The 24,396-nt window shown below is 42.9% G+C and overlaps 1 pseudogene; it reads left to right on the top strand.

Moving 5' to 3' along the window:
• Positions 1 to 6,031: 6,031 nt before the first annotated feature.
• Positions 6,032 to 23,314, top strand: LOC127207642 (armadillo repeat-containing protein 10-like; annotated as a pseudogene).
• Positions 23,315 to 24,396: the final 1,082 nt, after the last annotated feature.

A 24,396-nucleotide genomic window follows, 5' to 3' on the forward strand; every position in this document is an offset into this window, starting at 1 on the left:
CTTAAAGGCTTAGGCTACACTCAACTTCTAAAGTACATCAGAAAGTACATCGTGTGAGAGCAAACTGCTCACCTCATTAACTATCAAGAAGTAAACAATAGTCTGCTATGCTCACAGATATATTCATAGCCTTGTCCAGTCATCACCAGAGAGGCTTTCTCGGGCAGCAGATGGGAGCAAGTGCAGAGGCCCACAGCCAGACATCATGCAGAGAGAGAGAATCTAAATTGGAGGTCTCCATCCCTCCCCTCAGAGCAAGGTCAGGGGGGATGGAGGAAGACATGGCCCACCAAATCACCTAAGCAGATCTCACACTCACACCACTATGGGAAGGTGGTAGCCTCAGGGTAGCCCCAGGGGTTGGAAATTAGCATAAAGACCACCAAAGGATGCATGGAACTCTCAGCCAAGGTATAGAAGAGAAAGGGGCTGAGTTGAGGTTCTTTGGATATAACTTCAGAGAAAAAGAGAATATATCTCCGAGACAGCTCTACTCAGCTTCAGGAAATAAACTGTGCTTTTGTTTGGTAGCACAGAACAATTAGGAGGGCAGACACACAGCCAGCCATGGAGGCTTTGGAAGATGTCATTGGAAAGCGTCCAATGGTGGTCATTTTCATCTCTAAGGGTAACAATTAGGGAAAAATAAACAGGCTCTGGGAATCTAACTTCTTCCTGGTCCAGAGATTAAACTTATAGAAAATACAAACTATAAAAGTAAGCCTGATTTTGGCTGAGAAGAAAAAGGTTTAAGACAGATAAAAGACTTTAGGTCAGCGTTCAATGTAAGAATAGGGGCTTTACTACTGTTGTGAAGAAAATGTTAGGTTAAAAACACAGGTTAAACTCAGGAAAATAAGTTTTGCTTCTGACATCTTCTGAAATCTGTTTCTGTTTACAACAATATGAGTTTTTCTTTCCCCTGAAATTCCATTTACAACGAAGGAGGTCCTTATGATAAGCAAGCCCAGAGTCACCCATGCTATTACAGGCCTTCAATTTTCCAGCGTTTTCCCTGTAGAGACACTAATAACTCCCCGTGGGCTTCAGAATATCTTAAGTACTTTAGTCATACAGTTTTCCATTTGAACTGGTATCACTTGTAAGTTTCTATGATTCAAAAAACCATACGGTGTGACATTTCCAAACAGCCCCAAAGACTATCATAACATTTCTGCAATCATTTAACCCAATCATGTAATTCTAACACCCAAGAAAATGCACCTGATTTCAAAAAAAAAAGCCATGTTTCCCCTGGCAAAACATTTGTTTCAAAGAAAAGCGAAAACATCTCCCGGGCAGGACACTGAAGGCACAGGGCACTGTTAGCATGGCTAGCACTAAACCAACACCAGATTCCTGCACTCCCCTCCCACCCGCCATGCCACCTTGGCAAGTGAGACCCAGGCTACTATAACCAACTAACCCTTAAATTAGTGCCCCACACATGAACTGCACATTGTGGTGACTTCCTGCTGAAAGCTAAGAGTCAGAACATTCCCAGGGAGTCTCCTTCGCATTCACTCCATCCATACATAGCAGTTTGTTCAAAAGGGTTTCTTGGAGTACCCCTGAGTCATCTGTAGCAAGGTAATCTGGGGTGCTTACTTCAACAGGCATTTTTCTTCTACCCTCTTATACTGATTGGATAAAAATCTTTGGTTTGCTTCTTATCCATATTAGAATCTACCAGCCATGATTGCTGAAAAATCTTTTTTTTCATTGAACTCATTTTGTATATAAAAATCATACAGAAATGGGAATTTTAATGATTTTAACGGTAATGAACATCTCAAGCTACGCCCACGTGATGTGGCAGTTTTTATGTGAAATGTTTCCCGTGGCCTTGTATGTTTGGGCATGTCACCACAAGTGGGTGCTCTCTTGGAAAGTGGTAGAACCTTCCTGAGGTGGCACCTCACTGGAGGAAGTCGGCCTTGAGACCTGCTTCCTGTCTGTCCTCTGAGAATAGCTTCCTCACCCTGATACCACCGCATCTTCTCCCAGGATGTGTTGTAACCAGAATAAATCCTTATTCCCTTAAGTTGCTCCCACTGGGTATTTTCCACAGCAGTGAGAAAATGAACTGTTTCAGAATATCGACATTTAAGGGAGGGGACCCACCCACCGCCTCCATGCTTAAGAAGTAAACTATTTCATGACATTTGTTGAAGTCAGTGAGCCATCAAACTAAACGTTAATTTCCTCAGTTCTCACCATAGAAGGTTTAATGTGTTGATTCTCCACGGAGGAGTCTATTATTGATAAAACTTCTGTTTAAGAGTTTCTTTTTAAATATTAAAGTTAGGGTGTAATGTAGCTCAGGAAGGAGAGTTGACATAAAGCCAAAATAAGCCTAGGTAACAAACAACCTAAAAAAGAATAAAGGATGCTTCACTGACAGGATAGTTTTTCCAATCATGTTACATATTATATAAAGTACGAGCTTTTACGTTCCATGCACTGTTAGGTCGTTAGTAGACCCCAGAGCCCTCCAGTGTGTTACTGTACTCTGGAAAGAAAGATGAGTAGGGAAAGGGATTGACATAGTCATGATGGAAGGCGTGTTGGTGACCTCCCCTGCATCCTCTGTTCCCAGGTGGCCATGGCTCACTGTTTCTGATGTGGATTCCCAGAAGGGCCGTTTATTGAATAGGCAGAGACCTCTGACTTCATGGAAATGTATTCAGCTACATTCTATTCCTCTGCCTGCTATTCTGTAGTCAAGATAATTGAGTGGGACATTATGACGAGCTACAGGGGAGCCAAACAAGCCTGCAACAGAGGAGCCATCACAAAGCCTCTGAAAGAGAGAGTTAGGTTTTCTTAAACTCCACTGGGTGTCCTACAGTCCCCGAAGTCTATAAATACCTACAAAAGTTCTCCCCTTTGATTTGAGCTGAATTTAGTGGGCCTCTGTTCCCGCAGCCCCAAGGAACACCATGTTCTTCAGAGAATGCAATGTGAACTTCTGTGAAAAACACTCGCAGTGGGGCTTTGTGCTTTCATTTGGCTTCAACCAAATTCCGGGCACCTCGAAACCACTTCTGTGTCTTAGAGCAGCATTTTTATGCATATAGTGTGGGTAAGTCTTACATATAGAGGTTGGTGCTTTGACCCATCCTGGCTTTAATCAGCTGAAGTCCCTCCAAGGAGTTAAAAACATTACTGAATGTGTTGTACTCAGGAATAGTCTCTATGGTGATTAACTTTTCAGTTCCCAGCAATACGAAACTGAGGCTCAGATTTGCAAATAATCAAAGTTATAAAGTTATATAAGTTCACAAAGTGAAGCCATTATACTAGAGACTTCTTCACTGCGGTGACAAGATGCCTGACACCAGGAAACCAAGGACAGAAAGAAGAGTTTGTGTTTGTACTGCAGTCTGAATGCAGGGAGGCCATGGTAGCGTAGCAAAGTGCCAGGCAGCTGGTCACAGTGTTTCCACACTCAAGAGGGAGGAGGGAGGGGCAGAAGAGGTTTGGAATGGATGCTGGTGCCCGGCTCGCTTTATCATTTTCACCACAGACACAGCCCGTATTTAGAATGGGTTGTCCCACCTCAGTCACCCTAGTTAGGAAAATCCTCACAGATGTGCAAGAGCTTTGTTTCCAGGGTGGTTTTGTTTTGTTTTTTTAAGATCCCATGGACTAAGCTATATCAACCATCATCCTTCCTGGTTTGGAACTGTCTCTACTCAGTGTCTCAAGATGGAGTACTAATTGTGGTAGCTAAGACAGTCTCAAATGGGGTACATTTTTAAAAAATTAATCCTTTGAAATTAAACACTTAAATGTATTTGTGAAAATAATTTAAATCCAGTTTGATTTTGTAAACATAGGAATATGATAAAGATGGCATATAGATATATTAAAAAATGCTTGAATAAAAATTATTGAATTCTGGGAAAACTTCGCTGTACCATTCAAATGAAATGACCAATAATACCACAAAAATGTGCTTAGAAGTAATCCAGTGATCCTATTAAATTCAGAGTTTGTGTGCAAGTGAGGGAGTTTTAGAACGGGCTCATCAACCACAGCTTTCTATATCCATGTGATACTGAAAGTATCCATGTATAGAAGACATTATCCCATTGTCACATAACCTCCTTCTTGCTGATATTTAAAACGTTAAAATATAAACTGTCCTCCCGAAGGCGCTGCTTGAAGGCTGGGTCCCCAGTGCAGGGAAGTTCAGAGGTGAAGTGTCAAGGACGCAAGTGAATAGTGAAGATCTAGAGTCGTCCATAGCTCGATCCACTGTGGATTAATGCATAGTTAAGAACTGAGAGGCAACGGGCACCTTAGGAATTGATGTCCAGCTTAAAGAAAGGTGTCACCGGGAGCACACATTTAAAGAATATATTTTGTTCCTGTTCCCTCCTTCTCTTCTTCTTTTATGCCCCTCCTCGATCCTTTCCCCTCTCTCTTCACTTTCTGACCATAATGAAGTAGACATCTTTGTTCTATCATGCTTGGCCTATCCTGATATTCTGTCTTGCTGGGAGCCTAGAGCAATAGAGCCATGCAAACGCAGCCTGCAACTTCTGAAACCATGGACCAAGATAGACCTTTCTTCCCTTTGAGGTGATACCACGCAAATATTTTGTCACAGTAACAGAAAGTTCATGATCACAATGCTAGTTCAGGCAGATTATCCTCGCTGAGTAACAACATAGATAAACAGTGTAAACTATCCAAATGCTTTTATCAAAAGCTGGAAGGATTTAAGCACACCCCCAGCAGCTCTGTGGGTTTTGAGGAGGCTTTCTACATAATTGATTAATCAAGGCAGGATGATGATACAGTGAAAACCAAGGGCGTGCAACCACTGAAGAAACAGAACAGTCCCTTTGCAAGGTACTATCTGGGTGTCATTTCTACAAGATAAACTGGCCATGGGAAAATAATTGAGAAGCCAAAACAACACATGACTGCATACAGGAACACTTGCAGCCAAGCTGGAACACCCTCTTCATGTTAAACCTGAAAATCTTCCAGACAGACATGCCCTTAGGAGGATTCTGACACTGGCTCCTCTCAGTTGCCTATAACCCACAAAAGGGGATGCATCCACAGGTCTGGATGATGAAGGCTCTCTAGCTCCAGACTTCCAGCCCTTCCCTTTACCAACCAGGGTGATTCTCATGAGGCCTTGCACTGTTCTGAGTTTCTACATCCTCTTTCAGATTCAATGGCCTAGCTGACCAGATGGGGAGATAATCAGTTGTAAAGTGTTGCTCAGAGTCAGGCAATGCTGTATATTAACATGTCCTCTTACAATGGTATAAGCTTGTCGTATTTCCTCCTGTATTTGAGATTGCCTATATTTCAGTTTCTTTGGTGTGTTTCCCTTTTAAACAGCATGGTGATTCTGGAACGCAGAATGATAACTAAGATGCGAAGGATGGAAGTGTATTTATAATGGGTAATAGGGGGGGGGGGGATCTGGTATACGAGACAAATTTGCCTCAGTAGATTAGGTGGGGACATTGGATGGCTCAACCTAAGAAGAGGCACACACAAAACCTGCTCTTCTTAGATCCTCATGAGGACAGTGCTTGTTGCCATGTGCACTGAGCTACTGTAGTGAAATCTCAGCAGTGAGGAGGGCAGGAGGGCAGGAGGGCAGGAGGGCAGGAGGGCAGCAGGGCAGCGCCCCCCCAAGCCCCCCCCCCCCCCCCCCGCATTGCTCACCTGGGAAGCACCGCTGGCTCCAGAAGCATTGATTTCTTTCTTTCACTGCCAGCTTGCATCTTCCTGAGGTTGTAAGAAGCCTGTGTCTTCATTTTGTTTTCTAAAACCCAGGAAATTTATCTTTGGGAAGTCACTTTAGGAGGGGTTTTAACCAACAGGCTTAGTGAATGAGCCGGTGGCGCACATAGGCCTGTGAAGGCAGGCGGATTTTTCCTGACGAACTCCTTAGGAATACTTCTGCGTTCATTGGCAGATTCACTCCACTTCCGCCAAGACACACATTCCCCTCCAAAGGCACTTGATGCTCTGCTGGGGTTAGAGGTCAAATACGATGACCGTTCCTGAAAGCCATCGTTCTCCCAGGTAAGTTATTGAGTTGCTTCAAGTGCTGTGACTCCAATTGCCTCTTCTTTCTCTGTAATATTGTTCTGTTCAAATATCTGGAAGAAAGGCTGCTTCTTGTTCCCTCTAGTGGCGACTGGGACGTTCTTTCTAAAACATACTTATTTCAGTCTTTGGCCTTTTATTGCCAATTTAATGCAATTTAAAAGCAGTTTATCCATCTTGCAGGAGATACAAAAGACAGCAACATTGCCATGGTGTTGATAACTAGTTAAAATAGGCTCATAAGTGATCTCCTATTTCCTTTGTGCTTTATTCACCCAAAGCTTATTGACTGCTAAAAGTTTTAAATGCGATTTTTCCTTCTGATTTGAAATATTATCACTAACTCCACAATTTCAAAAATGTCATTTATATTTGAGTTCAGGGGCCTTTTTGTTCATACTTAGTCATTCATGGCTGCCTCTCACTTTCTAGGAATTAACAACATTTCAAATGAATAAGTCACTCATGGGATTTCTGATTCTATAAGAACCAGAGTCTGGTGCAGTTGATTCTTTATGACACAGCTATCTCTCCCTTTCTCCCTCCTTTCTCATTTTCCATCCCAAATGGGCATGGCTGATGATGGGGCTCTCATCCTGTCTCCTTTCTTCTCAGGTATAGAAGTTTAATGAAATATTTTTCTTCTAACGTGTTTGCTTCCAAATGCTAATGAGCTATATAGCGTGTGGCAGAGGGTGAGGAAAAACAGTTGAGAAAAACAAAGGAGATAATTAAGCAGAACAGGTGGCTCTCTACAAAAACTTGAAATTGGACTTTTCTTCACCTGAGAGCAATCAAGAGATAACTGTTAATTAAAATGACTTTGATAAATAGATATGTAAAATGTCTTGTTCCTAGATGAAAAGACTCAGTATTTTAAGAAGTCAATTTCTCCAAATTAATCTAAATCCAATAACATCCCAATAGAATTGAATAAACTTTAGCAATTGTTCTTGAAGTTAGTCTGAAAGAATATGCATGGAAAAACAGCTGAAAACAACAAAAAAAATTAATAAAGGTACTGGAGGGAAAGGCTATGGTTAATATGTTTTTAATGGGGTTATGAAGCCACAATAAAATACTATATTATGAGATCAACAAAAGAGAGGTGTCCCAATAAAGCAGGGGGAAAAACAAGTAAAGAGGAGTGTGGTCGTTTAGTAAGGCTAATATTTGCAATTTAAATTAGTGAGGGAAAAGAAAGCAGACCAACCAATTAGCTGTTGGAAGAAAAGACCCAGCATCCAACTACTGTCCTCATACATGGAATCCCAGTAAGTCTGTGGATTATAATTTAAAACACTGAAAACAAATAAGAATGAGGATGTTAATAAATGCCAAATGAAGGGAGTGTTTATGAGTGTCATATAAAGCCCAGGGAAGGAAGTATCCATTACAATACATACAGATTTGACTTTTGAAGTTTTTTGGTTTTTTTTTAAGTCACAATTATGGTCAGAAGACACAATTTTTAAAAATGAAAGAAAGGGGGGAAATGCCAAAGTATTTGTAAAGACAAAGTGATGATTTTGTGATTTGCACAAACCAAGTCATTAAGACAAAGATGTCTCAGTGGGGAGGTGACAAAGGACACAAACAGCAAAGCTACAGGAGAACAATTACAAACAGCTACAAATGATAAAAGGCTCTTAGCCTCACAAATAGTGGAACCTAAACCCAATCTGCAAAACCCAGAAATTCATCATGCAGAATTTGTCAGCACATGTTGAAGCAAGGACTTTCAGAACTATAAGAAGGAATGTGAATTAATATACTCTCATTTGAGGTAAATTCGGTAATATGCATCAAATGTTTTTGATCGGGAAATTCCACTTCTAAGCTTTTGAAATTTTGTCCTATTGAAACAACTTACAAATGTGTGTGTGTGTGTGTGTGTACCAAAATACCACTATATACCAGTTCCTAAAAGTTACTACACAGAGTTATAATATGATCCAGTAATCTAATGAGCTCATTATCTCCAAAAACTAAAAGTAGAACTTGTGGTTTGATTGTAAAATGTCACCCATAAGCTCATGTGTTTGTTGTTCTCTCTCTCTCTCTCTCTCTCTCTCTCTCTCTCTCTCTCTCTCTCTCTCTCTCTCTCTCTCTCTCCCTCCCTCATGATGGACTTTATGCCATCTGGAACAATAATCCAAAATAAACCTTTCCCCCTCACAGTCGCTTTGTGTCAGGTCATTCAACACACAAATGACTAACACGGGGCTCAAAAGGACACTGTGCCTCCATGTTCATAGCAGTACAACATACGATAACCATCACCACTATCTGCGTTCAGAAAGTTTTCATCTTCTTCAACTGAACTTCTGGACTCATTAAATGCTAGCTCAGCACTCCTCCTGCACCCATCACTTGGAAACTATAGCTCTACCTTCTGGTGCTGTGACTTTGACTACTCCAGGAACCTCATATCAACAAATTCATTCAATACTCTTGTGACTGGGCCCTGTTACTTAGCACATGGTATCTCCAAGGTTGTAATCAATGTTGTTACTTGTATATTCCTTCCTTTTAAAGCCAAGTAACAGTGTGGTTTTGTGTGGGCTCCATTTTTCAAATTATGTTATCTATCAATAGATACATGGATTACTCACCTCCATCTAGTTCAACAAATCCTCATTTTAAGTCCCAAGACAAGTATTGTATGACAACAGATAACCTCTGTACCTTACATTTTTACCTTTTAATTTAATCATGTATTAAGTTATTTTTCTCAGCTACTAAAAGTTAAAGCAACATCCTAGTAGCCTTCATCCATTATGGGCTTTCAGGTCAACAGTTAAGATGACAAAAGTATTCCCAACCTTTCATGTGACACAGATGATAGAAAGATATTCCCAATAGGGTAGGAGGTGACCCACTGTCAGAAAATGTCTCTAAAGGAGTTATACATAGCTTCCCTCCATTTTCTCCACTGTGTATGCTCAATGGTTTTTGCATTTTTTGCAAACAGAGTTTTATTGCTTTCCACAAGGACGTCAAAGGTGAGGCAAACATGGTCTCTGCCTTTTGTACACACATCGTTCAGGGCTTACAGTCTAGCAGCCAAGCCAGCCATGGCTGGACAGTGGGCCCATGGGCACTGCAGACTTGAGATACCTCGCTGTATTATTGAAGCCTGCCTCTGAGCATAAAGGCAGGTACCATCTTAACCAGAGAAGCTGTGACTGCCTAAAAGAAACTGTAATATCCCCTCATCGAAGGGAGGGATGCAGGGAGGGGTGTCATCTTACCTCAGACACTCTCCAGTACTTCCCTTCTAACTATTTGTATTTCTGTCCCAACTGCACGTGGTTTCCAAAAAATATTGTGTTGGGCCCTTTGGCCGAATCTGTCAGCCCTCTGAGGCCTTGAAGACAAGACCCAGCCTGGCTCGAGTTTCAGCAACAGTCTCTGGTAAATACTTCCGCACAGGAATGATTCAGCATAGTCCAAGCCCTGCCTCCCAACAGCTATGTAACACAAACCAATTGGTCCCACAATATCAGGCCACTTTACGTCCTGGGAAACGTCATATCTCCTGACGCCTTATGCCCTGCCCACTCCCTATACTCTATATAAGAGAAACCCACCACAATAAAGTTGTGTAGGGCATCATAGGAGGAGGCTCACCATCCTGCTCAGCCTCCAGGGAGAGGAAACGGCAGGTCCGAATCCTCTCCCCTTCCAGCCCTACCTGCTGGATAAGAGACCTGACATGATTGACCATACAGTAAGTGGAAGGTTAACTGATGAGGGAAGGCTGTCATTCATGCTGGAGTGAGAATTTCCCATAGCACAGCTGCCTGAGGGTCACACATGCTCCGAAAACAAGCCCAATAAACCCTGTGCTTCTCCAAAGTGGCCTCAGGAAGGACTGTAACTCTGGCCTGTCGTTGGTGCTGTATCTAAGCGGAGGGATACACTTGTGTTTGCATCTCCCCAAGAAAATTCCCCACAGCTGCCTGCATTGTCTGTTCTTGTGGGAACCGGTTTTATGTATCGGTGACACATTTTCTCCGTGGCAGCAGACCCATTTTATACCTCTCACAACCACACAAGTCGCCATCAATTCATCATTTCGCTCTGTCTCCGTGAGTTCTGCATGACAAAAATCATCATTTGATTTCCCCCCATGCCATTCACACTATAGTCGGTCCTTTGTGAGGCTTTAATTGCGGCATCTGAACACTTCCTCTGGAGCTATGGCATCAAAGAGCCGGATACATACAGTGTCGACATATTTCTTCCTTGCTCTGATAAGAACACCAGGGAGTTCTAAATCTACTAGGTTCCCCGACCCTAGATTTGGAGTTTAAATTTAGATCATTTAATTGTACTTATGAAATGAGATGGGTCGGTAGCAAGAGTAGGTTCTCTGTGGCTAGCAGGCCACCTTTTATCTCTTGGTTAAAAAGTAGGACAGTTTCCTTTAATAATATTAGCAGGTGCTATTTATAGCATGATATACATTCCCAAGGAGAGACAGCCTAATTTTGACTTCTAAGCAAGAGGCAATAGTAAACTCATTCTTATTCTTAAATACATTGAGAATGCAACAGGCCAAATATTCAGGAAGGGAAACTACGTTCTAACCACCTTTAGCAAAATCAAAATGGAATTAAACTAAGTTGCTAAGATGCTTTGAATCATGCTCCGGCTAGATTTATCACAGATTTATATTTTAGCCAAATATCACACAGGTCTATGCGAAGGAGAGAGAAATATAAGCTTGACAGTAAAATATTTATGTCCTGGAGTTATTCATGCCGCCTTTATTTCTAGGCCCTTCTTCATATATTTCCACTACAAGTGGAAAACTAAAATTCTGGCAGATCTCTCTACACCTGACTCTTCTGGTGAGATTTAAATTGCCCAAGCACTAAGTTGAAGGCTTCTACGAGAAATCACAGGGCATTTATAAATCTCATCATTTCAAAGGCAAGAGAATGATGTTTGTGCTCCTGGCTTGTTACTAACCGGAGGAGACCGTCACCCTGGAGGCAACAAGATTGCCTAACCGCCTCCGGGTTTGCATGTATCAGACTAAACAACAATTTGGACATTAAACACGAAAGCAGATAGTTCACAGCAAGAGCTTCTTATTTTCTGCTGCCCGAGTCCATCTGTCTCTGGGTGAAAACTATTTAGGAAAGCTCCTTCCTGCCATGTTCCTAAATGACTCTGAAGTGTTACGACATCATCCTCTGAAGCTTAGGTAGAAGGAAAACATATTCCAATCAGGAAAGATGGGAAATAGTAGAACTCCTCAACTAGACATTTCCCCATCTGACAACACACCAGAAACCAGCAGACCCACGAAACACTCAGGAATTATATAAATGTTACATTCACAGTGTTTTGGCTGTTTGTACTTGGCAACCTGGTAGAAAACATCTTTCCTATCTTGGTGAGCCTAAAATTCTGGATGTAAATCAGTATCTATCATGCCTCATCTCAAACTTAAAACATCTATCTAGACCTAAAGACATCTTAACCCCTAAGATTGTTTTTTGGTTCTTCTTGCTGTATGTAGTTTATTTTATATATGTTTAATAATATAAATGTATATGTAAAACAAAAATATTTAAAATGAATTTAAAAAATACAGAGGAACCAGTAGACCAGTGTACTCACAGCTTCCTCTTCCTAATGAAGGCTCTTCATTCTCCACTCTGCTTCCACAGAGGTGCTGGCTAGAGTTGCCTGACTGTAGGTGTACTGTGCAATGCTCCTTGCTGACCTCCTGACCTACCCTGAGGTGAACAGTCTCTTTAAGGGTGGTCAGAAATCTAGTGTGCAGGAGGTGCCTTCAGATGTGCATGTTTCCAAACTCCACAGGTTTTTGAGCTTCTAAAAATGTGTTGTTGTTGTTGTTGTTGTTGCTGTTGTTGTTGCTGAATTATGTGCATGTATTTGGTGACAATGTGCATGTAAGTGTGGTTTCCCAGTAGGCCAGAGACCTCAGATGGATGCCCTGTATCAGGAGTTATGGGTAGCGGTGAGTCACCTGATCTGGGAGCTAGGAACTTAATTCAGGTCCTCTGAGAAAGCAGAAAACACTTCTAACCGTTCAGCCATCTCTCCGCCCAGTTTGAGCTTTTTAGACTGGGGGGCTTAATCAAGAAGGTTAGAGCTCAGCCAACTTTCAAACAATCTTCACAGACACCAAGAATTCAGCGCTGAATTACAATGCTGCTAGTTTGTTGCTTGCCAGTTCCTCCCGCAATGTCCAGCTGCGAAGACAGCCCATTCTTTTCCCAGTGACTCTCCTCAGTGTTTGCTTGTCAGTTCAGCTTCCAGTGTTTCTGGCCCCACCCTACCTATTCTGGAGCTATGTCAGTCCTCTAGGTGAGCTCTTACTAGAATGTGCATTCCTTTCAGCCAATGAAATCTACAGCTGTACATTAGCTTACGTTGCATAATGTCCCTGGGGCGTATAGATAGAGCAATAACAGGCCAATGAAAAGATTCTATTCAATCCAGCTTGGGGAATCATTGAGTTCATTGGGAGGATGTTTAAAACAACCACCATCCCCTCAGCTCTAGCAGGAAATAAAAAGGGGTTGGTTTGCCCCTTTCTTTGACAGTCACGTCCACCTCTTTCCAGAAAGGGAGCAGTCTCCGTCCTGGCCTTTTTCAGCACTAGAGTCGTTGATTTTCATAAGAAAATGTCAGTCTTGTCCCTGGCTCCACTGGTTGATGGATGTGTCCTTCATCGGCATCAAAGCTGATCTGTTTCTGAGTTACCCTCTGGGAACACAAACTTGAACTCTGCTCAACACAAATAAAAAGCCAATGGGTTGGTGGGGAGGGCCCTGGTAAAACTCCAAGATGGCCCTATAGTCTAGTTCTTCCGTTGACCTGACATTACATTCCCAAATCATTTTTATTCTATCAGCTTGTGGTGATGTGTCAAATAATGGGATTTGTTGTGACATTTTCATATATGTATATACTTTGATCATATTCCCCTCCATTCCCCTCACTTCTCCCCTCTGTCCCCAACTCACCATCATTGTCCCTGACAGTCTTTCCTGCTCATCCTCTCACTTTCATATTATTCCTTGCACCCCCAGATTTCAGATGTGAGAGAAAATGTGTAAAACTTGACTTTCCATATCCACCTGCCCTACTTGAGATGGCAACATCCAGTATCACCCATTTTCTTGAAAACAGCATGGCTTTTTGCAACTTCATGATTGTACAATCCTCCTGTGGGTGTATGCGCCACGCCTTTTCCCACCCATCCATTTTCCCCTTGGTGATTACTGACTCCACGAGATGGATGCCATGAATAGTGCTGTCGTGAGCACGGGTGTGCCAATACTTCCGTTGTATACTGACTTTGATTCCTTCGTGGTATATCTGGGTAACACAGTTCAGATTTTAGCCTTTTGAGGACCTTTCATACTGATTGTCATAGTATCTGACCCGTTTGTATTCCCACCAGCAGCCAATCAGGACTCGTCTTTCTGCACATCCTTGCCCGCATTTGCCATATGTTCTCTTGGGGAAAGCCACCTGACTGCTGGGAGCTGGAATGCCAGTGGAGTTTGATTCACATTGCCTAGGTGGCTAAAGGAAAATTTTAAGATAGGTTTAGTTGTTATTTGTGTTTCTTCATTTGAAAAGGGTCTGTTCTGTTCATTTGTCTGCTTGTTGATGACTGTCCTTGCAGTGTTTAACTTTTTTGAGTTCTTTGTACATTCTGTTTAATAATCCCTTGTTGGGTGAACAGCTTGGGGGTCTTCTACAATTCTGAGGGCTTTGTCTGTAACTCCAGCATTTTTACCTTTTTCTGTATAGAAATTTTTAATTCCATAAAGCCCACTCATTATTATGGCTAGTGTGTCCAGAGCGATAAGGATGCTGTCTAGAAAGACACTGTCTATGCCTACACTGTCAAGACTTTCCCCCTTTTCTCCTAATACCTTTAGTTGCCCTGATCCAGTTATAGTTGGTTGGTTGTTATTTTGGCATTTAATTTTTTATACCCAGATATTAAGCTCTGTCCCACAGCTGCATCACTGAGATCCTTATAGCATTACTGTTAATGGGATGTGTTTGAACACGTAACCACCAGTGAGCACTGAGAAGCCGAGTGTAGCACCCTGTGGTACCTACTGATGTGCTGGGTGTTTAGCTGCTGTAACACCCTGTGGAACCACTGATGTGCTGTTTGTTTAGGTGTTGTAACACCCTGTGGAACCCACTGATGTGCTGAGTGTTTAGATGCTGTAACACCCTGTGGAACCCATTGATGTGCTGTGTGTTTAGATGCTGTAACACCCTGTGGAACCCACTGATGTGCTGAGTGTTTAGATGCTGTAACACCCTGTGGAACCCACTGATGTGCTGTGTGTTTAGATGCTGTGGGGAGTGTTTTTACCATCTTAGGAGGAAATCCCTCCCTGTCAACACCCAGCATTATTCTTCTAAACAATAAGCCCTCCCCCCAAAAAAACCAAAACCACCTCTATCTACACTGTGTTTTACACTACTGGCTCACAAACTATGTAGCAAATACAACCCCCTCTCTAGCGTCTGAGAGACTATAGGCAAGTATATGGTATCTCTCTCACAAGGGTCCAGGTGTGCGTGTGATGTGTTGGGCCCTGGGTCTCCCCTGAGATGATCCCTTGCAATATTTCTTTTCAATTTTATATGCTCCTTCAAAGTAGTCTAGAACAACTACAAAAAAAAAAAAAAAAAGATGGGGAATTTTTTAAAATTAATTAGGAACAAAAGAAAGAAAGAAAGCAAGAAGGAAGAAAATAACATATGCAGGCAGGTAGGAAGGAAGAGAAGGAGGAATGAATTGGTGGGAACTCAAGGCTATGATTTCCTAGCAGTACAATATGGAAGTCGTTTTACTTCTCTATCTGTTTTTCTAGAACAATCCACCCTAATTTAAAGAGAGCCGGTGTGATGAAAACACACAACAAATAAAAGACAAATGAGAAAGCAAATATCTTCTCAGTGCTTGGTTTTAAGAAGTACTGTCAGAGTCTAAGGCTAAGGCACACGTCCAGTTTTGGGATGACTTAGTGTGGGAGACTTACAGAACAAACCAACAGGGCTGATAGACCAGTAGGTGTGCAGGGACAAATGATAGTTTAGTAATGTTCCGTTGCAGTGAAGAGACACCATGACCAAGACAACTCTTATAAACAAAAGCATTTAACTGGGGGCTGGCTTACAGTTTCAGAGGCTTAGCCCATTATCATCATGGCGGAGAGCATGGCACCAGGCAGGTGTGTTGCTACCCCGTGTCTACAAGCCCACCTCTCAGTGACTCATTTCCTCCAACAAGGCCACCTCCTAATCCTTCTCAAACAGTGCCACTCCCTGGTGACTAAGCATTCAAATATATGAGGCTGTGGGGACCATTCTTATTCGGACCACAAAAAGTGACTTTGTTCTGTCTCTTTACCATTTTCAAGTTTATGTTCTATGCTATCTCCTTATACACACTTTATTTATAGACTCCCAAATGTGGAAAAACAAAAATAGGCTACATATCAGAGCAACGGAGTGAGGGCTCTGCCAACCACCAACAGGTGACCGTGGGATTGAGGCCACTTTGTTCGTGGAATTTGTACATGGACTCTCAGAACCTGCCATGTGTTTACCTCAGGAGATCTCTGTTGTTTCCTCTACCTCTTCTCATCCTCCCGGATCCCCATCATCTGTAATTTTCATTCAGTATTATGGTGTGGTGTCTTCCATCATCTGCTGCCTTTTTAAAAATTTTTACAGAGTGTTATGCTGTGGTGTCTTGACCTTCCCTGCAGGCAGGAGTTTGATCTCTTCCTTGCTTGTAAACAGCCTTGGGCTCTGTGCTAACTTTCCCTACAGAACAGTTTACATCTAAGCAGCTGACTCACTGAAGGGAGCAGAAGTCTGGGGGCCATTACACCAGCCAGGTGGGGAAACAGACTCATTAACTTAGGATTCATGGAAGGCTTCTTGCAAAAAAAAGGAGCAAATTCGAAAGGGTCAGGAAAGCAGGCAAGGAATCTACACAGGGTGAAAGGCACAGAGTCCACTCACAGAGTTTGGGGAGGACCCGGTTTCCTGTTTGAGAGAGGAAAGCATAAAAAGTCCTCAGTTAGCAGCAGGAAGATGGTTCCGATGCCTTAGTACAAAAAAACAGAGACAAAAGGAGGGAAGTTCTGAGCTTCTGGAAGCCTTTCTCCAGCTATTGATCTTTAAATATTTGCTGCTCAAACCAAAGTCTGGATGGATTTGAACTTTACATTTTATGTTTCTCAAAGGTCATTGAATTAAAAGTCAACTTTTTAAAGTAAAAGAATGAAGCATAACCGTATGTGCTGAAAAAAAAACCTGATAATTCAAGCACTTTAAAATGTATGGTGGTGGCAGCCTCTGGTGAATCAACAAAAATTTAAGTATAAAAATGGTTGGGAAATGCGGTATTGGTCATACCTAAACACTAAGAGGCGTCCTATGAAATAAGGCATGAGTATTGCATTACAAAAGCCTCCTCAAACTCAGCTTGAACTGCCAATCATCATGCTAGTTGCAATTCAAATAATACTGTCTGGTTATAAATGCATTATCTTATATACTCTGGTGAGAATCATGGGGGGGAAGATATAATTGTCCCGTATTTCAAATAGGAAAAGGGAGTGCCAGGGATGATAATTTCTCTAAGATTATACCACCGTAGTGTGAACAGAGGCCTAGTCTATTAGGATGCAAAGCCATTCCTAATGCTTTCCACAGCCTGACACAGTAGCAAATGCCTATAATCCAGGACATCACTTGGTAAATGATACAGGGTCCATAGCAAAAAACTGTACATCCGTTTCTCAAAACCACTTTCTGGGTGTTGGAGAAAGAGAAGGCAAGAAGCCGTCCATGAATCCTAAGTTAATGAGTCTGTTTCCCCACCTGGCTGGTGCAATGACCCCCAGACTTCTGCTCCCTTCAGTGAGTCAGCTGCTTAGATGTAAACGGTTCTGTAGGGAAGGTTTAGCACAGAGCCCAAGGCTGTTTACAAGCAAGGAAGAGAATAAAAAGGAGGATGTGAGGAGGATGAGAGGGAGAAGGAAGTATGGGAGGAAGGAAAATAAGGTTCAGATCAGTCTCTACAGTGATCATCTTGTTCTCAGCTTCTGTGAAAGACTTGGGTATCTGATCTAGAGTCATAATCTCCACCACTCACTCATTGCAGGCACAAAGATACCCTGAGCCTTAACTTTCCTTAGCTCTGGGGCTGGAGAGATGGCTCAGTGGTCTAGAGCACTGGTTGCTCTTCCAGAGGATCCAGGTTCAATTCCCAGCACTCACACGGCAGCTCCAACCATCTGTAATTTCAATTCTGAGGGTGTCTGACTCCCTCTTCCGTCTTCTGTGGGCACGGCATGCACATAGTACACAGACGTGCAGGCAAAGCACCCACATATATAAAATAAAAGTAAAAGATAAAAAGGTACCTTAGATAACAACACCCATTTGCTGTGTTAGAACATTCATAAGTAATGTACATTACAAAAATGAGGATGACGCTTGGCCCATACTAGGCTCTTACTGAGTATCAAAACACGGCTTTGCTGTTCCTTCCATGTACTGACTTGCACTAATTCTTAGCTATTTATTTATAAGTTCACTTATAGACAGGTTTCACCATGCAGTCCAGGCTGACCTGAGTCAGTCGCTGGAAGTTGGAATTTTAGAATTGACTTTATTCATCATTTAAAGGGAAGCAGAACCTCCGTCTACTTCCATTTCAAACCTCCAGGCCTTCAGGCTCAGTTACTATGCGTGACTGTGTGAGTAAGGTTAAGCTTACCAGACGTGGGCATTCTAGATGCATGTGCAACATCTGGGCAATGAACCTGCCCAGAAACAAGCCAGGGCTGCCTGATTTCAGAACTCACAACTCTGCATGTTCACTGGCCCACCTTGGACCATCCTATTTTGGCACTAATTGCCTTAGATCCCTAAAAATCACTTTTCAAGTACAGATGGCACAGGCAGAGGAAGATCAAAGCGCTTAATGTTATCACCTGCAGCAGGTCCCTCAAGAGATTGCTTAAGCCCTGCATACCTGCTGCATTAAGTAACAGTGAAGTACATAGCAGTTAATCTCTGCTCAGCACTCTCCAATCCTCCCGATACCGTCCAGGCAAAAGCCAGTTTACTGCCTAGTCTTTAGCCCTCTAACACCAGCTAATCTCCCCGTAACAATTACAGAGTGAGTCTGAGGTTTGGAGCTCTGAAGGGCAGCTGTCTGAACTTTCGCACACTGGTGTGTCTTCTTTTCATTTGATTTTACAGTTGTGTTGCATCTTTGATAAGCAGTGTTGGTCTTCCTTCCCATTTGAATTCCCTTTAAAAACAAGTCTAGTTAAGGAAAAGAGAGATGGTTAAATTGGAGAAGAGAGTGTGCCTGGATATACTGAGAATTATGACAGTAATATAGATCACCACATGCATACAGTGACAATGTGAGAGTGTTACGAAGACAATAGCTTTAAAAAGTATTTATCTGGGATAATCAGAGAGCAGTGGCTGATGTTTTCAGTTGAGAATCCCGAAGCTAATACAGAGGGCAATTATTCTAGAAGCCACCAGAGGGCAGTGTGTCAGCAAGTATGAAACTGAAGCTGCGTCCGGTTGCCCTTATTTAGGCCCGCATTAGTCCAAGAGTGGTCAGCAGAGGGCAGTATCAACACTAGGGTGACTGAGAAGTGGACTCTAGGGTCCCAAACCTCTTGAGTTGGGAATCCGCTTTCCAAGAAGAGTTCCTAGGTAACTCAGGTGCTTTGTAGGTTGGAAACACTGAGGCAGACTGAGCTTCAGGAAGCTGAACTCTTCCCTCTTTGGGAATAGGGTTGACATGTCTATACATTGGGAGAAGCATACGTGCCTGTGGATTTCTACAACCAGGCTGCTTGGATTTAAATCCAGCTTCCTTCTGGGACAACATCACTTGCGCAATAAATGGGATTTCCAACACCCGGAAAGTGGTTTTGAGAAACAGATGTACAGTAAGTGGCTGCTTAAACAAGTCATTTGGATGCAGGGAAGCCGCTTGCTGAGTCATTGTGTCTTCTCTGTTCTTTACTTTGGTAGCTTTGGTGACTCATACATTCACAGGTGAGGTCATCGCTGCTATAGTCAGTGAGCCTGGGTCTGTCCCCATAGATTGGTGTCTGCTGTGTGTGCACAATGGAGAAACAGCTCACCAGTGTGAGCAAGAAGGATTTCACATTCTAACCCTTTCTACTGACTTCAAGGCACAAAAGATGCACACACACACACACACACACACACACACACACACACACACCAATTGAAGTGAAAGGGACAAAGCATAGCCTGTCCCTATGCCCTAAAACATCAATATCCTGTTTCAGCCAAACATTAAAAATGACTCAAATACTTTGAGATATGACATTACTACCCCCAAAGAATTCTCCAATATTTTACCTATTAAACGAAAAAGGAAGAGAATTCTCCAAAGAGTGTAGCATGCTTTGGCTCTCCACTATTCACTTCAGTTGGATTTGCAGCTGACTGGTTTCCCTCTGAGTGTGTGAGAGGAGTGAAGAGAGAGGGGTCTAGGGTGTGTCTCTGGGGTCCCACACTTAAAACGTCACAGGGCAACTGACGGTGTGAAACCAAGATTTCCTTGTCACTCGGTTGTAAGCTGGGATAGCCCTTCCTCTTTCAAACACACACTTTTCCTGGTCTTGTTCTAATTTTTAACACTGTTCTCTCTTCTCATTCAATCAGTACATATTTTTGAGAACCTTCTAGATCACTGGTTCTGAGCCTGTGGGTTACAAGCCCTTTTGGGGTGGATGGACCCTTTCACAGGGATGCCCATGGCCATAAAAAAACACAGATGTTTTCATTTTGATTCATAACAGTAGCAAAATTATACACAAAGTATGTAACTTATGTACACATGAGGTAGCAACAAACATAATGTCATGGTTGGGGGCCACCATCACATGAGGAACTGTACTACAGGGTCGCAGCTTTAGGAAGGTTGAGGACCACTGTTCCAGCCGCAAGAGCTGCAGAAGGACAAACAGCCATGCTCTGGAAGAAGGGATTTCTAAAATGTGAGTGAGGATGCAGACAAATAAAGCCAAACAGAGATGATTTCAAAGTTCCAGATAAAGAAAAGATAATATAGTTGTGAGGGAGGAAAACAGACAGCATAGAGACTGTAGTCAAAGACTCCTGGGAAAGCTAAAGAGATGTAACATTTCCTCCAAGCCTCACAGGGGAAAAACAAAAACAAAAACAACCCCCCCCCCCGAAAACCCAAAGAACTTCTAATCAGAGGACAGCTAAGAAAAAAAAACCCTAGGCAAGATGGAGTTTTGTACAAGTATTAGTGTGCCTGTAGGGAGCTAGTGCAGATAGAGGATAGGGCGTAAAAACACACTGCCAAGGAGTCGGCGCATGTCCAAGGTGTGGGCACATGGAGATGTGAGCCCGAGGCTTCAGGGCATGCTATGATGCCTCTTGTTGTGGTACCAATGAGTAAACCAGATGCTGCTGGCAAAGGAAGCTGAAGGGGTTTCTGGTGCTCAGAACTGTGCCTATTGAAATGACCTCTACCGTGACTAGAAACAGGCTGAGTCTACTCCCTGTGCCGAATGTCCCACCGTGAGTTATTTTTGGATGCCCACTCACAGTGGCTCTTGAAGAGAACATTACAGCGCAGAAACCAAACCCACTCACAGAAGTGTCAGATATTAAAATGGTAGGCCCAGCAGCACCTGTTATAATTACTTTCAGTTGTAAATCTGTTTTGCTCTCAAAGCATCATCATTCTTCATAATGAGTTCTATAATTTCCCCATAGACTATGACCCATTTCGGCTGAAGTGCTGAAACCAAGCGTTAGCAGTTGATCACTGTCTGTAATTTGCATTGCTCTTTATCCAAGAAAATATTCGTTCTTATTAGCCAGATTGAGACCTATTATGAATGTCAATGTAACTTAATTAAAGCATAATATTGATCATAATACCACTCTGCAGACTCAAATGCCCTCCCCAGTGATGCTCACCTCCACTGATGAAGTAGGAAAATAAATTAGATAAAGGCATTTCTGATGGGTTAGGGAGATTTAACCAAACTCTTTCTTAATGAATAAAATAATAGAAAATATGAGAAGAATTGTATCTGCTAAACCATACACACAAAAAGGCTTCCACAAAATAAAAATCGAGCTTTGCTACCTTCCTATCTGAATACCACGCAGTGTTTTTTTTTAACTCCCAAGACCTCAATCCACTGTGTGCTGTAAATGTCAGCCCGCACAATGAGTTCATACTCTGCTAGTTTTCCCGAATCCTATTTATTATCATTTAAAGTGAACAAAGCACTAGAAAATGTTTTTACAACCTCCCATTTATGGCTTAGTATTTACGTAGGCAACGGTACACAGGAAACGGAAAACGGTACACAGGAAACGGAAGTGACCTCCTTAACCATGGAGATCGATTTATGGTTCGACAGAAAAGGTCCCAGACATGGTGTTTGGGGAATGTGGGGCGATGGGAGGTGAACGTTAAGAAGATGAGGTGTCAGTGCTCTTTCCATCTAAGGCTCTCTTCTGCGGGTGTAGAGAATGTTGACGTTTACTTGGAGACTCTCGTTGGGGTTGTATGCAGTTGTTCCAGAAATGACTGAGTTGTCATCCTGGAGCTAAACATAGGAAGAAAGAGATGACTCAGATCCATCCAAGGGTGGCCTGAGCCATAAAAGAAAAGGTGATGACAGGCAAGAAGCCGAGTCCCAGCTGGGGGATTGGAAGAGCACGGAGACAGATGTCGTACTTGCCACAGTCTCTTGGAACAAGGGTCTAAACTGATGGCCTCAACGCAAAGGTGCCCTGAGCTATGGGAAGCTTCGTGGATGCTCAGCTTGTACTTCAATAAAGTGTGTGAGTGCAGATAGCAAAAACAACCCACACTAAATTAAGCAGTAGCGGTGGATTTGAGGCTCAAAATGCTAAGACCCTGGGTGAGGACGGAAACAGATGGAAACAGATCCTGAGTGGCTCGACTGCAGTGTCTGTTCTGGGTTCATCCGGGCTAGGTATAAAAGTCGGGGAGACTGCGAGGAAGTAGTGAAGACCTTGTTGAAGATAATGTTGAAGACTGTTATAAAAACCTAGCTACACTGGCTTCCCGGCTCCTGCAGCACGGACAGCTCACAGGACGCGGGCTGGGTGGCAGCGGGGCTGGTCCTTGGTGCAGGGCCGCCCTACTACAGCATCAAAAGGCAGACTGGGCCGGGCGTGGTGGCGCACGCCTTTGATCCCAGCACTCGGGAGGCAGAGGCAGGCGCATCGCTGTGAGTTCGAGGCCAGCCTGGTCTACAAAGTGAGTCCAGGATGGCCAAGGCTACACGGAGAAACCCTGTCTCGAAAAACCAAAAAAAAAAAAAAAGGCAGACTGAGGCCCACCGTCAGGCAGGCGCCACCTGTGCCCTTCACAGCCCACAGAAGACTTAACAGATGGCTCCTATGATGATGTCTTAAATGCTGAACAACTTCAGAAACATCTATACCTGCTGGAGTCACCTGACGAGCCTATAATTATTGAAAAAGCCTTGGTCACCTTGGGAAACAATGCAGCCTTCCCAGGCAACCAAGCCATTATTCGTGAGTTGGGTAGCATCCCAGTCACTGGAAACAAAATCAACCCTCTGAACCTCAGTATTAAAGAGAAAGCTTTAAACGCTCTAAAAGACCTGAGTGTGAATGCCGAAAGCCAAGCTAAGAAACAGATACACGTCCGTCACGTCTGTGAGGATCTGGGTCTTTGCTGATCCCCTGGACTCCACTGTGCAGCTGGCTGGACTGAGGCTCTTAACAAACGTGACGTCACCAGTGATCACCAGCACCTGCTCAACAGCTACATTGATGGCCTGCTCCACCTGTTGCTTGTTGGGATCAGGAGCACCAGGGTGGATTCTTCATTTCTTTCCCTTTATGATAGGCAGACAGCAAATGAGATTCTTCTTTAGGCATTTACAGTGTTTCAGAATGTAAACACTTGCCTCAAAGTGGAAGGCTGGTTAGCTAATCAGCTTCCTTTGGCTAAAGGGTCGTTGTTTTTCCTGTTGTATGGAGAAGACTGTGCCCCGAGAAGATGAGAGCTCTAGCTTGCCATCACGATGTGGATGTGAAAGAGAAGGGTTTAGCAATAAAGCCTAAATTTTGATTGGCTTGCTCCATTTTCTTTTTTTTTTTTTTTTTTTCAAAGAGTAATGCAGTCTTAAAGTCAGCACACAGCAACTATTTTCTGCCACCTTTAAAAGGGTTGTCTCAGCAGGCAGAGTCAAACAATGTAAGCCAGAATGCATCTTCAACACAGGTCGGCATGGCCAGCTCTAGTCCAACGTGGTGTTCAACATCAGCTCTGGGGATCAGGTACAATCTGAACCACTGAGAGGATGTGAATCACTTCTCGTGGGATCCTGGACTGGCTCACCATGCTCTTTGGGTCTATTTTGAATGGTCCTACTGACAATGAATATGAGGGGCTGTACTGAAGATATTTATGGAGAGATTTAATGTTTTCCTCACACGGTGTGAGTGATCATTTTCTCTGTACAATCCTAACTCACGGAAGTGATTCACAGTTGATCATGAGATAGCGTTAGGTGCCGAGTTGGAGACTAGCGCTGCCACACTAAGGACCTTGTGCCTCAGTGCAGTGAGACCCCATAGTTTTGTTGTTTTTTTAATTGAATTTTTTATTAATTCATTCATATTACATCTTAATAGTTATTCCATCCCTTATATCCTCCCATTCCTCCCTCCCTCCCATTCTCCCCTTACTCCCCTCCCCTATGACTGTGAATAAGGGGGACCTCCTCCCCCTGTATATGCTCATTAGGTATCAAGTCTCTTCTTGATAGCCTGCTATCCTTCCTCTGAGTGCGACCAGGCCTCCCCATCAACGGGACACGGAGACCCTATAGTTTTTAATTATTTGCATTATCTGTATTATCAGTACTTCAGTATGTCTACCACATTGGGCGCCACTTGTTGGTTTTTAATTATATATATTACCTGTATTATCAGTATGCTTGGCTAGCAATCAATTAAGACATTAAAATAGCCTTAGTTAACCTGGAGCAGAGCAGATATCAATCCTCTAAACTACCTCCCATAGTGAGGCAGGTATGGGATACCAGTTCCAATCCCATGCCATCTGCTTCTAAAAACTTCTATCAAGCTACTGCCTATCCATAATCCCAAAAACTTTCTAATGTTCTTCATCTGGGCCAAATCTCCATC

This window comes from Acomys russatus, chromosome 24 (assembly GCF_903995435.1).
Source record: "Acomys russatus chromosome 24, mAcoRus1.1, whole genome shotgun sequence".
Taxonomy (NCBI): domain Eukaryota; kingdom Metazoa; phylum Chordata; class Mammalia; order Rodentia; family Muridae; genus Acomys; species Acomys russatus.